General features: G+C 40.4%; 1 protein-coding gene across 1 annotated transcript in view; it reads left to right on the top strand.

Moving 5' to 3' along the window:
• LOC311004127 (uncharacterized protein) overlaps positions 1-15861 on the top strand; it is a gene marked incomplete at its 3' end in the record, with an annotated part of 309814 nt that overhangs the window by 112592 nt on the left and 181361 nt on the right.

Raw genomic sequence — 15861 nt, forward strand, 5'->3', positions numbered from 1 at the left:
AGCAGTAGAAACGTGCGTACGCCAGCTATGGAGTTGGCGTGGGCCACCGCACTTTTCCACGGTCATTTCACTTTTGATACATCTGGGGCCTCATTTATCAAAGAGCGTGTAAAAGTCCTCTTAAATTTTCAGTACGACGGAAAGGCAAAATGTGCGTACGACCAAAAAATATACACTCTTTTCAGATCTATCAAACTCCGCGTACACACGGCTGCACGGTATTTCCCTTGAAAAGCGTGGATGAGAACACGCCTCATACCCAGCCCCCTAAATGGCCCCACACAACCATATATGGTCAATGCAAATCAGTTACGTGCATATTAAGTAGCCATGTGCACTCTGGAAACGTGTGGAATGACGTCAGTGGAAGACGGTGAAGACAACAGACGGACGGAGAGCGGAGAAAGAAGCGGAATTTCTCTGAAAGCGAGATACACGGTAACACGGCAATATCAGTCAGAAACATCATCTTGCATTGAAAGGCTACAATAAAAACAAAAAACTCCCAAATCTAAATGAAACAGAACAGAAAGAAGAAGAATCACATTCATTCTGCCCCTTATTTTAGATTATGTCATAATAATTTAAAGCAGGGTTTCCACTGCCAGTTAGTAGCCTACTACTTTGCACCCCTTTCCACTAACCCCCAACTTCCGTTCATTGGACGACTTTGATTTTCATTTGTGCATAGCTATAAAAAAAAACAAAAAAAAAACATTGAAGTCCACCAGTCTGTGTATTTTCCTAAAATGATGTTGGGCAGCACCAATTTTTGTTAAGGCTACAATAAATATTATTCACACAAAAAATATCGATCATGTTTTCTCATTTGCTTTGATTTGCGCCGACATTATTGTGCTTGCTGCTTGCTTGTGTGTGTCCAGTCTGGCTACGTAACACACGCACGTCGCAGAAATTATTTTCCAGACTGGACAGACTGGTTGTGGAAGAGGTGTAGCCTACATGCAGGGGAAAAATATCAATATGATATCAAAAGAAAACGAAATTCGTTTTATAAAGCCAGTATTTAGGAGCAAACTAGTGTAAATGCACAGGGGAAAAATCTGAGTCGCTGTGCTTTTCATGTAAAGTGCCGACGTCAACACGTGTGCGGTGGTGGTGGTGGTGGGGGTGGTGCGGGGGGTCATCACCACCACCACTTGCTACTTCAAACAGTGTCCGCGCTCCTCTCTCCCTCGCACACTGCAGTTCTCTGACTCAGCAGCGGCGTCGCCAATTCCTCTTGTTCTTCAAAAAGCGTGTAAATGCCGGTACGCCATGGTCAGACTGGTCGTAAATTTCGGCACTTTCTCCCGACAGGTTTTGGTTTGATAGATCCCAAATTAGGCGGAGAAAAGTGCGTACGCACAAAACGGGGGAAAGAGCGTGTAAAAAAACGTGTATCCACAATGATAAATGAGGCCCCTGGTCTGTTTCTGATCCCGGCTCCACCGTGTTGTTTCCCCTGGTCTGTTTCTGATCCCGGCTCCACCGTGTTGTTTCCCCCGGTCTCCTCCCACCGGGACACGGCTGCTGCTCAGCTCGGACGCCGTGTGTCACGGGCACTGGGCGGTCTGGACCGGGTCTGGACTCGGTACCAGGTCCAGAGATAATTCACTGTCTCTGCTACTGCTTCTACTGTCAGGACACTTGAAGCTAAAGCTAAGCTAAAGCTAAGCTAACGTTAGCTAAAAACTTTATTTATTTTTTTCACACAATGCAAATAGATGAAACACGCTGACCGGTAACGAGATGTAAACAGGAGCAGCATGGTGATTATAACCTGTTGCAGCTGGATGACTGCTGCTGCTGCTGCTGCTGCTGGGACTGTTTTAGACACCAAGAGTGAAGGTAAGAAATATTTCCTTTAGGTTTATCAGCTGTGTCGGTGCTGAGGACTGGGGTGTGTGGTGGAGTGTGTTTGAGGTCACGTTTAGGTTGTGTCTTTACGTCCGCCACCAAAACTACACACTACTCGAGATGCAGCCAAAATAGAAGCATCTGCTCCTAGGCCTACTCCCCGTCCCTGTTGGCGAGGGGCAAATATGAGCAACTTGCAGTGTTTGCAGCGGGATCCCCTGACTGCAAACACCGTGGACCTGGCAGTCCCCGTCAGAATTGGCCTTGTAAATGCTAGGTCGCTAGTGAATAAAACATTTATTATAAAAGATTTCTTCATGTCCCAGAGGTTGGACTTTCTCTGCATAACTGAGACTTGGTTGAGTCCTGGTGATACAAGTGCTTTTTCCGAACTCCTACCACACGACTGCTGTTTCTTTAACACCCCACGGGCGTCGGGTCGGGGAGGAGGAATAGCCACGGTTTTTAAGAATGGTTTTAAATGCAGTCAGTTGTTTTTTACCACCTCCTTCCCCAGCTTTGAACTAAGCGCTTTTGAGCTTGGCAGCTCTCCTACTGTGTTGTGCGTGGTGGTCTATCGGCCCCCTAAATACAATAAGGATTTTATAAACGACCTCTCTGATTTTTTAACAGAAGTAATGCCAAAATATGACCACATGCTCATTCTAGGGGATTTTAATATCCATGTTTGCTGTCTTGGTGAACCTATGGCAATGGAGTTTGTAAACCTTATTAAGAGCGAGTGTGTGGATACCCTGGTGAAAAATTAATGTACTAAGTGTACTAAAATTTAGCATACTTTTGTGTACTTCAAGCCGCACTAATCATCATTATATTTCAAGTGTGTTTAAGATTAGTTAACTTGAAGAGTGCTAAATTGGAACAACTAATTTTGTGTTAAGTATATTTAAATTGTAATTAAGTTGTAGAAAAGCTCAACTTAAAGTGTATTTAGTGTACTTTTGTGTACTAAAGTGGAACAACTTAAAGTATATTTAGTGCACTTTAAGTACATGACATTTCATGTACTAATATATGCCTAATTAGTTAAATTAAAGTGTACTTTGTTTGTATTATAAGTACATTAAAAATTAGATGTTAGTGTATTAAAATATATACTTAATTATACTTTTGGTATACTACTTTCTACCTTCATGCAAATGTGTTACAAGTATACTAAAGGCTGAAAGACTTGTGGGACTACTTCCAGGTAAAAAAAACATACTTTAATGTATTTAAACCACATCCAAATTATAATAATACATTGCAAATAATACAGAAACTTGTACTATCTCTAAATGTATAAACATTTACATATGGCTTTTAAACATTTTCAAAGGAAAACTTTAATAACACATTTTCAAATATTGCTTCTTTCGTACATAGGAAATAGAAAATAGAAATAGGTTTTTTCAGGCAGCAGACCTAAACATTACAAATAAACCTTTAAGGACAATTCCAGGTGAATTCAACTTGGGGGTGTATGTTCCTATCATTTTGGGTCTAAAAGAAGGAATGTGAAGATTTTCAGTTTAATCGCTCCTGTTTTGCGGTAGCTTGGTCTGTCCCCGCATCGCTACGGCAGCAATGAATGGGAGTGGATGCAAGTTCCGCTGGTTAGCCTGTTTACTAGCCAGGCTAGCGCCGCCTACTGGTTCCGGCAAATTTAATTTGCCTCAACCATATAGTCAGGGAACTAGCAATGCGTTTCGGTTTGCTCCGTCCGCCAGAGCGGACGGACCAATCAGCGAACAGACGGGTAAGTGAAGGCGATGACGTTGAACTCAAGCGCTCAAGATTAACCTATGAGCTTAACCGGTGTATAGCACACGTGACCACCAAGCAGCAGCGATTAGTTGAAGCAAATGTAAGCAACCGCCTCCCGGAAGCAAACGAATCCCTATGGCTCGTGTTCAGACGCTATATGAAATGTAATGAAGTAAGCGGCTGATGCATCAGGCTACCTGTTTACATCCCTCAAAGCCGCATTTTTTTCCACAGACAGCGTCAGATGGCGACTCAAACATGTACCGAGAAGTTTATTTACTTCAAGCAAGCCGACATGCTTGTAAAACTAGATCTAATTCAAAGTCTTGTGCGAGACCCTGCTGCCGTGCTCGGTGCATTCAGGTGCAGTAGGAGCTACCTTTTGTGTCATAAACACAGGAATATCGACTCTTTACTTGCTTGAAGTGTACATTTTTTTCAACAGACAGCGTCAGGTGGCGTCTCAAACATGCGCCGATACGTGTTTTTTACTTAAAGCAAGTCAAGAGTCGATATTCCTGTGTTTATGACACAAACGGTAGCTTTCTGACTACCCCTGAATGCACCGAGCACGGCAACAGGGTCTCGCGTGAGACTTTGAATTTAGATCTAGTTTTACAAGCATGTCGGCTTGCTTGAAGTAAAGAAACTTCTCAGTGCATGTTTGAGTAACCATCTGACGCTGTCTGTGGAAAAAAATTGCGGCTTTGAGGGATGTAAACAGCCTAACCAGCGGAACTTGCATCCACTCCCATTCATTGCTGCCGTAGCGATGCGGGGACAGACGCAGCTACCGCAAAACAGGAGACGTTAAACTGAAAATCTTCACATTCCTTCTTTTAGACTTAAAATGATAAGAACATACACCCTCAAGTTGAATTTGCCTGGAATTGTCCTTTAAAGAAGGATAAGCAAAACACATGTACATACACAGTGTAACACAATTCTTACCCAGGTAAGTAGGAACATAAAAAAAAAAAAAAATTGCAGCTATGTTTGAAAGTTCAAGTCACCTCTTTTTTCAGTCACTCCCAGTATGAAATGTTCAGTCCACTGAGGAAGTGAAGAGGATCTATCCTACCGCATGGTTGAATGTGTTGGATATGTGTATGTGTGTGTGTGTGTAATGAAGTGATGAAAGGATCCAGGTTCTTGATTCTTTGCGGGCACCATATCTCTTGTTGTCCTCCAGGCTGTGGTTCGCCATCAAACGTCTCGATCCAGGCTCCAACATCCGGGTAGGTCCAAGGTTCAAAGGATCCAACAGGAAAACCTGACCTATGATGAGTAATGTCAGAACATTCTCTTAATTCTCTCAACTCTCAATCATGAAATACAATATATAAATCATGTTAAATCCACTCAATTCACAGAGAATATTTCTAACTGAATAAACATTGTAATATGACACCACACCCAATAATATCATAGCAACATTCTCAAAATATCAGAGATTAAGTTATTAAAATAACTTCTCCACATCAATAATATAAAAATAACGTCTTCACATAGTAATAAGCATGCAAATATAACATTAATACCAGTAAGAAGACGTACAGTGTGCACCTTCTGCCATGTCTTAGCATAAAATAGTGACTCGGCGTGCTAAAAACGCAGATACTGTGCTAAATCATCAGATTTTACAGTTCAGTGTGCAACAAATTCTCAAAACGTCTCATATTGCACCTTCAAAATGAAGCTAGTGCTAGCTTTAACGCTAGTGATTCACACGAGTGGGTAAGGTCTCTGGTATTAGCACTGATTAGCACTGGCGGTTAGCATTTAGCATGGAAAAAACGATTTCTCACCGATGCGTTTTCTTCTTGGTGGAGATGTCGGGTCCCTCTAGCTTCACTCTCACAGGTCCAGGGCGTCACCGGAGTTATCCCGTAGTTTTTAATCACTTTTATCAACTTTTACTAGTGTCTCCGACTCCTCTTCACAAGCTAAGTGTCGTGCTCGATGCGGGGCTGCTCGCTCTCCTGACAACGGCTCCGGAGGAAGTGAACCTTGTTCTGAGCAGGTCAAGGGGCGGGAGCTTCTTCCCGATTGGCTGACAGCTCATCTCCAGCCAATCTCTTTCAAAATAAACGTATAAAAAAATATTTTATCACTGTTCAATTTCTTTTTATAGGTAAGTATCTGTTTTTAATTATTAACATAACTTAGTATTTATTAATTAACTTTTTAAATATGAATTCAGCTGTTTTAATATGCAATCAACTAATTTTTAATACAGACTTTTAACCTTGGTTACAACAGACATTATAACATTAAAACAATGTGCTTAAAGGGATATTTCAACATTTTGGCAGATTTGCCCGTTAATCCCTAGTCTTAGGGATAGGGTTCGTTACTTTTACTGTAATTGACGGTAACCTACAAGCTGTTTTTAGATCGGCGGGGCAGAGACATGAGCTGCTCAGCTACCGCTACGGAGACTATCAAACACACAATCCAACAACTCTACAACGCTCTTGTGGATGATTGTTAAGTGTTAATTAAGTGTATTGTTTCATGTGATTTCATGCGTGTAAGGTTGTAGCCTATCTTTTTTTTTTTTTTTGCCAAACACACAGCACAAAATTTAATAAACGGGTTTAGGTGCATAGGCTAATACCACTTTCCAAAATGTCCTGAAGTAGGCTACAAGCATAAATAACTTCACTTTATAATTAAACTCAAATGTAACTTAAAATACACTCAAACTTAATATTACAGTGTTGATATTAAAATGTATACTTTCAAAATATGTTATCATTGTATTTTACAATGACAATTTTAGCATACATTTTAAAATATATCAAAAGTATGTGTGAAAACAAATTTCAAATAAGTACACTTTAGAAATTACACATAAATTTCACTTTAAGTATATTTTAGTTTAATATATTTCTATAAAGTGTAATATAGTATAATTATTTTCAAGTGTGTTAAAAGTGTTGGCGTGAAAGTGTGATGTTAGTGTAATTTTTATATATTTATATAAAGTACAATTTGTATAATTACATTTTCAATATACTATTCAAAATACGAATATACTTGAAATACAATAAAGTACACTTTTTTTTCACCAGGGTAGGGGCAGTAAAGGGTTAAAAATAAACGCCATGGGACATTTTTTCACCCTGGTACCTGTCAGAATCTTAAAATAGACACTTTAAAGATTAAGAAAAAACAGGTGGGGAAAAAAAATCAAGACGTGCTCGTAGACCCCTGTTTCCATCTAGACTATATTGACTCTTTTAATTGTGTTCAGTTTGTGTCTGGTCCCACACATGAACGTGGACACACACTCGACCTTGTCCTTTCATATGGCCTGCCTGTTCAGAATTTAGAGATCTGTGATACAACGTTCTCAGACCATATGCCTGTTCTGTTTGACATCACTCTCCCTAACAATTCAATGAAACCCCATGCTGCAGCTCAGCGCTGTCGTATCTTAAACCCTTCCACTGCTGCTAATTTCTCCACTGCTTTCAATAACTGTGTTTTTCCAGAGTCTATGTGTAATTCTACTGATGGCCTCAATGCTTGGTTTCACTCAACTTGCCAATCAATTCTAGATTCCGTAGCACCGTTAAAAACCAAGCAGCCTAAGGCCAAACGTGAGCCTTGGTTAAATGAAGTCACTCGTGCCGCCAGACGCGAGTGTCGAAAAGCGGAACGAAAATGGAAAAGAGATCAAATGCAAGTGTCCCTTCAAATTCTAAAAGACCGCTGGCGACATTACCAGAAAATAGTGAGAGATGCCAAAAGAAATCATTTCTCAAATATCATTCTTTCAAATTATAACAAGCCCCAAGTATTATTTAAAATCATTGACTCAGTCCTTAACCCCCCGCAGACCGCAGGTATGGAACCATCTCCTGCCACTTGTGAAACCTTTTTAGACTTCTTCACTGGAAAAGTCTCCTCATCCAGAGCGTCAATTACTCCTCCTGCCCATGATCCCTCCATCTTGGTCCCCTGCTCTGCTATTTTTAATGAGTTCGAACCTGTTACTATGTCCCTCCTACAGGAGATTGTTGGCCACCTGAAACCCTCCGGGTCTCCAAGTGATGCAGTCCCTCCTAGACTCTTTAAAGAGGTCTTTCCCTCTGTAGGTCCATCTGTCCTCACGCTTATAAACAGTAGCCTGTACTCTGCAGTTTTCCCGAAACAGTTTAAACATGCAGTGGTCCAGCCTCTGATTAAGAAACCAGCCTTGGACCCCACAATCCCTGCAAACTTCAGGCCTATTTCTAAGCTGCCATTTCTTTCAAAAATCCTTGAGAAGATAGTGTATAGTCAATTAATGGCCTTTCTGGAAGAACACAATATTCTCGAAACATTCCAATCTGGTTTTAAAAATCTCCACAGTACAGAATCAGCCCTACTGAGAGTTTTTAACAATATATTTTTAGCTACCGACTCTGGGGACAGTGTGATTCTTTTACTTTTAGATTTAACTGCAGCATTTGATACAGTGGACCACAAAATTTTAATCTCTCGTTTAGAACACTGGGTGGGTATTAGGGGCTCAGCATTAGAGTGGTTCCGATCATACTTAGCAGACCGAACTTTCTGTGTCAACATTGGTGATTTTATGTCTTCCTGTGCGCCCCTCCCATGTGGGGTACCACAAGGTTCGGTCCTAGGCCCTCTTCTGTTTTCACTATACCTGCTCCCACTGGGGTCCATCCTACGCAAACATGGCATATCCTTCCACTGCTATGCAGATGATTGCCAGATTTACCTGCCCCTCAAAAAGAATAATGCATCTTCTCTGAAACCACTTTTTAAATGTCTTAATGACCTAAAGGCCTGGATGGCACTCAACTTTTTAAATTTTAACGAAAATAAAACTGAGGTGATGGTTTTTAATGGCACTGCTGGGACTCCATCCATTGATCTAGGTTCACTGGCCCAATACTCAAAACCTACTATCAAAAACCTTGGGATAAAAATGGATCCTGGGCTAAACCTTGACAGTCAGATCACGGCAGTTGTGAAGTCAAGTTTCTTCCAACTGAGGCAGTTGGCTAAAATAAAACATATTCTCTCAAGGCAGCACCTAGAGATGACCATCCACGCTTTTATAACTAGTCGGCTTGACTATTGTAATGCCTTATATGTAGGGGTTAGCGCATCCGCCATCACCCGTCTTCAGATGGTACAAAATGCTGCTGCACGCCTTTTAAGCGGCATAAATAAACGTGAGCATATTACCCCCATTTTAACTGCACTACACTGGCTGCCCATTCGTTTTAGGATTAATTTTAAAATTCTTTTATTTGTTTTTAAGTCTCTTAATGGCCTTGCCCCACCATACCTTTCTGAGCTGTTAGAAGCTTACGCCCCTACACGCCCCCTCAGGTCAGCTGACCAGCTGCTCCTGAAAGTCCCGAAAATGACCACCAAACTTAAAGGGGACCGCGCTTTTTCAGTTGTGGCACCAAAGTTATGGAACGACCTGCCTCTTGATACCAGACAAGCTCCATCGCTGCATGTTTTTAAAAAGCGCCTCAAAACTCACCTGTTCTCCATAGCCTTTGACCCCGTTTTTAACTGATGTCTTTTATTCTGCTGTCGGTTATTTATTGTTTGACTCACCTATGCGCTATGTTTTAATTGTTTATTTGTTTTGTATAGTGTTATTTTAAATGCACTTTATTTTATTCTTTATTATTTTCTGTTGTGTTTTATGTACTTTTTGTGTCTTATGCCAATTGTATATTTTGTGTGTGATTTTGTACAGCACTTTGGTCCACTGGGTTTTTAAAGTGCTTTATAAATAAAGTTGGTATGGTATGGTATGGTGTATCAGAGACGGTCAGTGAAGTCCAGCTCTGCTGCCATGGGGCGTGGTTTCTTTGCCTGCAGCACGACCATATCGTGACACGCCCCCACCGTCCGGAAGCAGAGAAAACTGCTCATTTATTGACAACTTTGATGCAGAATTTTATATACTTAACGACTTTTTTAGTCCTCCAAATTTGACAGAGTGGTTAATAATATGTTTTCCTGTGGTATTATAAACTTAAAACACATATTTATTCTTGGTTTACCTGGTCTTTAACTCTTTATGGTTCAGTAGTAGAAATAAACAGCAGTAAAAACACCAGTCTCTCTACACTGCAGTGAAGTTAGTTTTAAGTTGGATATTTGACAGACATTCGCTCCTTCTCAATAGATTAAAAAATCATAGAAAATATAAGATGTGTTCAAATACAATAAAAACAGATGTGTCTCATAGAGGAGGCTTAGCTCTACCATCCTGTGTTGATTTTGAGCCAACAGGTCACATGACCTGGGAGTTATTGAGCTATAATGCTCATATTTACAGTAAAAAATAAATCAAAAATCCATATAAAATATTACATTTGTTTAAATGCAATGGAAACAGGTGTGTCTCATAGAGGAGGCTTAGCTCTACCATCCTGTGTTGATTTTGAGTCAACATATCACATGACCTGGGAGTTATTGAGCTCTAATGCTCATATTTACAGTATAAAATACATTACAAATTCATATAAAATATTAAATGTGTTTAAATACAATAAAAACAGGTGTGTCTCATAGAGGAGGCTTAGCTCTACCATCCTGTGTTGATTTTGAGTCAACAGGTCACATGACCTTGGAGTTATTGAGCTCTAATGCTCATATTTACAGTATAAAATACATAAAAAATTCATATAAATTATTACATTCGTTTAAATGCAATAAAAACAGGTGTGTCACATAGAGAAGGCTTAGCTCTACCATCCTGTGTTGATTTTGAGTCAACAGGTCACATGACCTGGAAGTTATTGAGCTATAATGCTCATATTTACTGTATAAAATATATAAAAAATTCATATAAAATAGTAAATGTGTTTAAATGCAATAAAACAGGTGTGTCACATAGAGGAGGCTTAGCTCTACCATCCTGTGTTGATTTTGAGCCAACAGGTCACATGACCTGGGAGTTATTGAGCTATAATGCTCATATTTACTGTATAAAATATATTAGAAATTCATATAAAATAGTAAATGTGTTTAAATGCAATAAAAACAGGTGTGTCTCATAGAGGAGGCTTAGCTCTACCATCCTGTGTTGATTTTGAGTCAACAGGTCACATGACCTGAGAGTTATTGAGCTATAATGCTCATATTTACAGTATAAAATACATTAAAAATTCATATAAAATATTACATTTGTTTAAATGCAATAAAAACAGGTGTGTGTCATAGAGGAGGCTTAGCAGTTAGCACTACCATCCTGTGTTGATTTTGAGCCAACAGGTCACATGACCTGGGAGTTATTGAGCTATAATGCTCATATTTACAGTATAAAATATATTAAAAATTCATATAAAATAGTAAATGTGTCTAAATGCAATAAAAACAGGTGTGTGTCATAGAGGAGGCTTAGCCCTACCACCCTGTGTTGATTTTGAGTCAACAGGTCACATGACCTGAGAGTTATTGAGCTATAATGCTCATATTTACTGTATAAAATATATTAAAAATTCATATAAAATATTACATTTGTTAAAATGTTTTATATATTTTATACAGTAAATATGAGCATTATAGCTCAATAACTCCCAGGTCATGTGACCTGTTGGCTCAAAATCAACACAGGATGGTAGAGCTAAGCCTCCTCTATGACACACACCTGTTTTTATTGCATTTAAACAAATGTAATATTTTATATGGATTTTTAAAATATTGAGAAGCGAGTGAGTGAGCGAATGTCTGTCAAATATCCAACTTCAAACTAACTTCACTGCAGTTCTCTACACTCAGATTACAGAAGTGACATCCCCTCCCCCACTTCCTGTTTAAAGTTGACTTCCACTTTTCACCACGCGGTTGTGTGGCAGTTTATTTCGTCGTGTGAAGGTAAGGTGAACAGTCTGAATGTTTTCCTCGTTAACACCTGTCGTTACCTGAGTTCTCTACCCTTCAACTTGTGGTTGTGTTGTTGTTGTTGTTGTTGTTGTTGTTGTTGTTGTTGTGTTGTTATAATGTGACTGTAGCTGAGTCAGAGCTGTAACTGTAAAGTCTGGACCGACAGAACCGTGTCCTCCATGTTGTGTGGGTGTTTTTTTTTTGTTTTTGTTTTTTTAAGTCTCTAATACAAAATACAAACGTTAAAGGCACATTGGTAATAGATAAATGCACAGTGCTGAATCAGCTTGTTGTGTGGATGTTGTGGGTAGAAGCGCTGGAATAAGAGCAGAAGCAGAGTTAGTGGATGGTCAGTAGTTGAACACAGAGTGGTTCTTTGTGTGCAGCTCCACTTCCTGATGACTGGAGGCAGCTTTACCGCCTGAATCAGCCTGTGGAGGAGGTGGAGAGGAGCCGCTGCTCTCCTGCTGTCTGAGCCACTAAACGCGGCCTGAGCTCGTCCGGACAGCCGCTGGAGAACAGCTGGGACTTTGTCTGTGGTGAGTAGAGTGGTCTGTCATTAGAGTTACACTACAGGACTGATGTGGACTCAGTGTCTGTCATTAGAGTTACACTACAGGACTGATGTGGACTCAGTGTCTGTCATCATTAGAGTTACACTACAGGACTGATGTGGACTCAGTGTCTGTCATTAGAGTTACACTACAGGACTGATGTGGACTCAGTGTCTGTCATTCGCCCTCATGTTGTCCTGGGCTCATTTTCACCCCAAACCAAAATTCTTTCCTTCATAATTTTCTTGTTTTTAAAAAAAAAAAAAAAAAATTTTATCAAATGGCCTGAAATTAATGGAGGTTGTTTAATACTATGGTATTAACAGTTACAATAAATAAAAAAAGCAATTTGGTTGAATTTTGGGTGTTTTATTGCATTTAATAACACAAAACATAAAATTATCACAGAAGTTGTGTTTCATCTTTTTATTCAACTTCAGACCAACCTATTAATACTAATTTCACACCTCATTTATATGAAATAATACCTATTTTCTGGTTTCACAAAACAGAAAATGACCCCGACTGATTTGACTGCTAAAAAGCACAAAACATAACGCAGGTGGGCACAATTCGTAAACAAGACACAAGAATTATCTTTCTTGCAGCTGTTAGTTTATTAACTTTGTTTATGAACTTCAATAAAACAATTTCGGACCACCGTGTAGACAATTACTTATTAACTTGCCATTTTTACTGTCGGGAGTATGAATTAAGCAATACCGTATACGCTCAGAACTCCCTTACTGTGATAATGAGCCCATATCACGGACTGATGTGCTTTTACAAAACAGTTACACTGACAATATCAAAGAGAGATACACAATCAATTTCATGTAGTTTTTTGAATCAGAAATCCATATTATGAATAATAATAATAATAATAATAATAATAATAATAATAATAATATAAAAAAAAATAAAAAATAATCCCACTGTTAAATATATATATATATATTCTGATGACTGGGTTGTAGGTCTGCATGTCGTCTTCTCCTCTGCCTTTTTTCCAGGAGAAACTGAGCAGCACTGCTCAGTCCACTCCATTAACCCTCCACAAAGTCAAAGTTAACCTTGGACATGTTATGTTAAAACTAGAGTTGTCACGATACCAAAACGAGTAACCACGGTACTATACCAGACAAAGTATCACGGTTCCGGGTAATATCACGATACCGCAGCCTTTTTAAAATTATTTTTAATTCAATTATTATTTTTTATGAAAATACATTATGAAAAAATATTTACACAAGTTATTACTTATTAATGGCTCATACATGGAAATATTTCAACTTTTTTTAAATCAACAGACAATCAGTAACTTGTTCTAGGTATGACCAACACAGTATTTGATGCATCGGGGCCGGCTCTACGCAGGGGCAAGAGGGGGCAGTGCCCCCTCAAATAAATGTCTTGCCCCCTCAAATAAATGTCTTGCCCCCTCAAATCCAAATTTTAGAAGTTGAGAAAGCACATTTTAATATACTCAAAAAATGTGTATATTACAAGTTGACAAAATGATCTGCAGTAGCACAAAAATCCACTGTTCTTGTTCTTGTTTTTTAGTATTCATAAGAGTCTTTAGGGTGCGATTTGCCGGGGGGGATGGTGGGGATTTCCCCCCCCTCTGTTTTCGATGTCCCCCCCTCTGGTCATTTATTATTATCCCCGGTGGGGATAGCCTACGTGTTGCCCCCCCCCTCTGGTCAGACAGAGTACCTAATAGTCCCTACTTTAGATCAAGTCTACATTATTTGAACCGCGAGCCTTCTCATCCCCCCTACAGTAGCGCACAGTAAATTCTCCCAAAAAAAAAAAAGGCGAGTCTCGAGATGCCAGTTGCACTGGGTCGGGTCTGTCTCCAGGTTTGAGCAAATAAAAGCCGGTCTCAAGCCGGGTCTGTTTCTATATGCTTAATGTTTGGGTGCAACAAAGTCACTGTTATAACAAAATCAGCATCAAATCTGTCCCTTCAAAATAAAGTTAGTGACGTGTCTGTTTGGAGCAGCTGCTGACAGATGTGCAGCGGACAGTGACAGTTTCCTCATCACTAAACCTGGGCCACCATCCGATCCTTCCTCGGGACAAAGTCTCTTGGACATATATTAGCTAGATTCTGTGTTTTTCTTCTCTTTAACCGTCTCATTTCAGTTTTTGTCGGTTGGCAATCATCTGGTGCACCCGCTGTTTCTCTCTGGCGCTCGCTCGCTCGCTCACTCACTCACTCACTCACTATGCGCATAAATGTTATAAAAAAAAGAGAAAAAAAGAAGGAAAAAACAGATGCGCAAATTGAAATGACCTATTCTATTCAATGACCACAGCTGATCACAGCTTGTCGTGCCACACCTGTCACGTCTCTATGAACACAACTACAGGCTTTCTTTTATTTATCTATTTTTGCCGCGGTCCGACCGCATCGGGTCCAGGGTCAACACTGGTCGGACCTGGTCTGGTCTTTGCTCATTTATTTGCTCAAACTTGGAGCCAGACCCGTCCCAGAACCGTTGAGAACAGCAGCCTGTGACGCTCTGGGAGAAGTTTTCAGGTGCGGAGGTACGGTGCGGTGGCGAGGGGGGGGGGCAATAGTCAGAGCCCCCCCCCCTGGCTCCGCAAACTATCCCCCCCCTCTGTTTTTTTCACAAATCGCACCCTGCATAAGACTACCTTTCAGTTTTGTAAATCTTGACCATAGTAGACCCCCCCCCCTCCTCCTCTCAGAGTACACCAGAATACTTCACTCACATTTTTAAATCAAAAAAATTTTCTGGGGGGGATGCCCCCAGACCCCCCCACAGGGGTTTAGCTACTCACCCCCTCTGGGTTTGCAATGCATCTTCAGGTATATGCAGCCCTAACCCCCATATAATGTGGCTCTATGCATTACGACAGTAAAAAATTTGGGCTCTAAGACCCTGGTTGGCCCCCCGGCCCCTAGTTGGACAGGTCTGAAGGTAGAGGCCTGACAAAGTGTAATCCACTTCTCCAGGTTGGGGTTGGACACATAGCCAACAACCCAATTCAATGAAGTTACTATAAGCACGTATAAAAAAAAGTGCTGGAGCATGATGTGTTCACATGATGCCCCCTTCACATTTCTGACTGCCCCCTCATATATGCCTGCCTAGAACCGGCCCTGTGATGCATACAGGTGAATTGGTCTCTCCTGTCACTACACTATCATCATGCTATTTACTCTGATATGAATTACATCTTAATACTGTATTTAACTACTTAAATCGCAGTAGCATACTGATTTGTTGAACTCAAACAAAACTCAAAAACCAGTCACACAAACAGCTCCATGTTGTCCCTGTGTGATGGATGTTCAGCTACAGGTCAGGACAGTCAGCTTGGAGGCTGAAGTTTATATTAAAGCAGAAGTAAGTGATATATTTGTGTTAATATAAGTCTTAAATAGTTATATCTTCCGACAGCAATCACTTACATAGAGTGTTTGGACCGAAACACGGGTCTGTCAGTCACTCTGCTCTGCTCTGAGCCGAGGAGAAAACTTTCCTTGTATCCTACAGTTTTTGAGGAGAGAGAACGGCATGAAGGGCTGTGTGTGCAGCCAAGGGATGCGCCTGAATGTGGTGACGTAGGGACGAGGACTGTTATGGTGCGTTCAAGGAAACTCGTAACTCGTGTTTTTCCGACCTGTGAAGTCGTACCAGTTCGATCTGGTACGAGTTCACCGGTCGGAAGTTACGAGTGGCCGTTATAGTGACTTTCACCGGTAAAACAGGTCGGAGAAACACGAGTGGGTTGCCTGGAACGCTACAAAGTCGTAAGTTGTGAC

The sequence above is a fragment of the Trachurus trachurus genome, assembly GCF_905171665.1.
Source record: "Trachurus trachurus genome assembly, chromosome: 21".
NCBI lineage: Eukaryota > Metazoa > Chordata > Actinopteri > Carangiformes > Carangidae > Trachurus > Trachurus trachurus.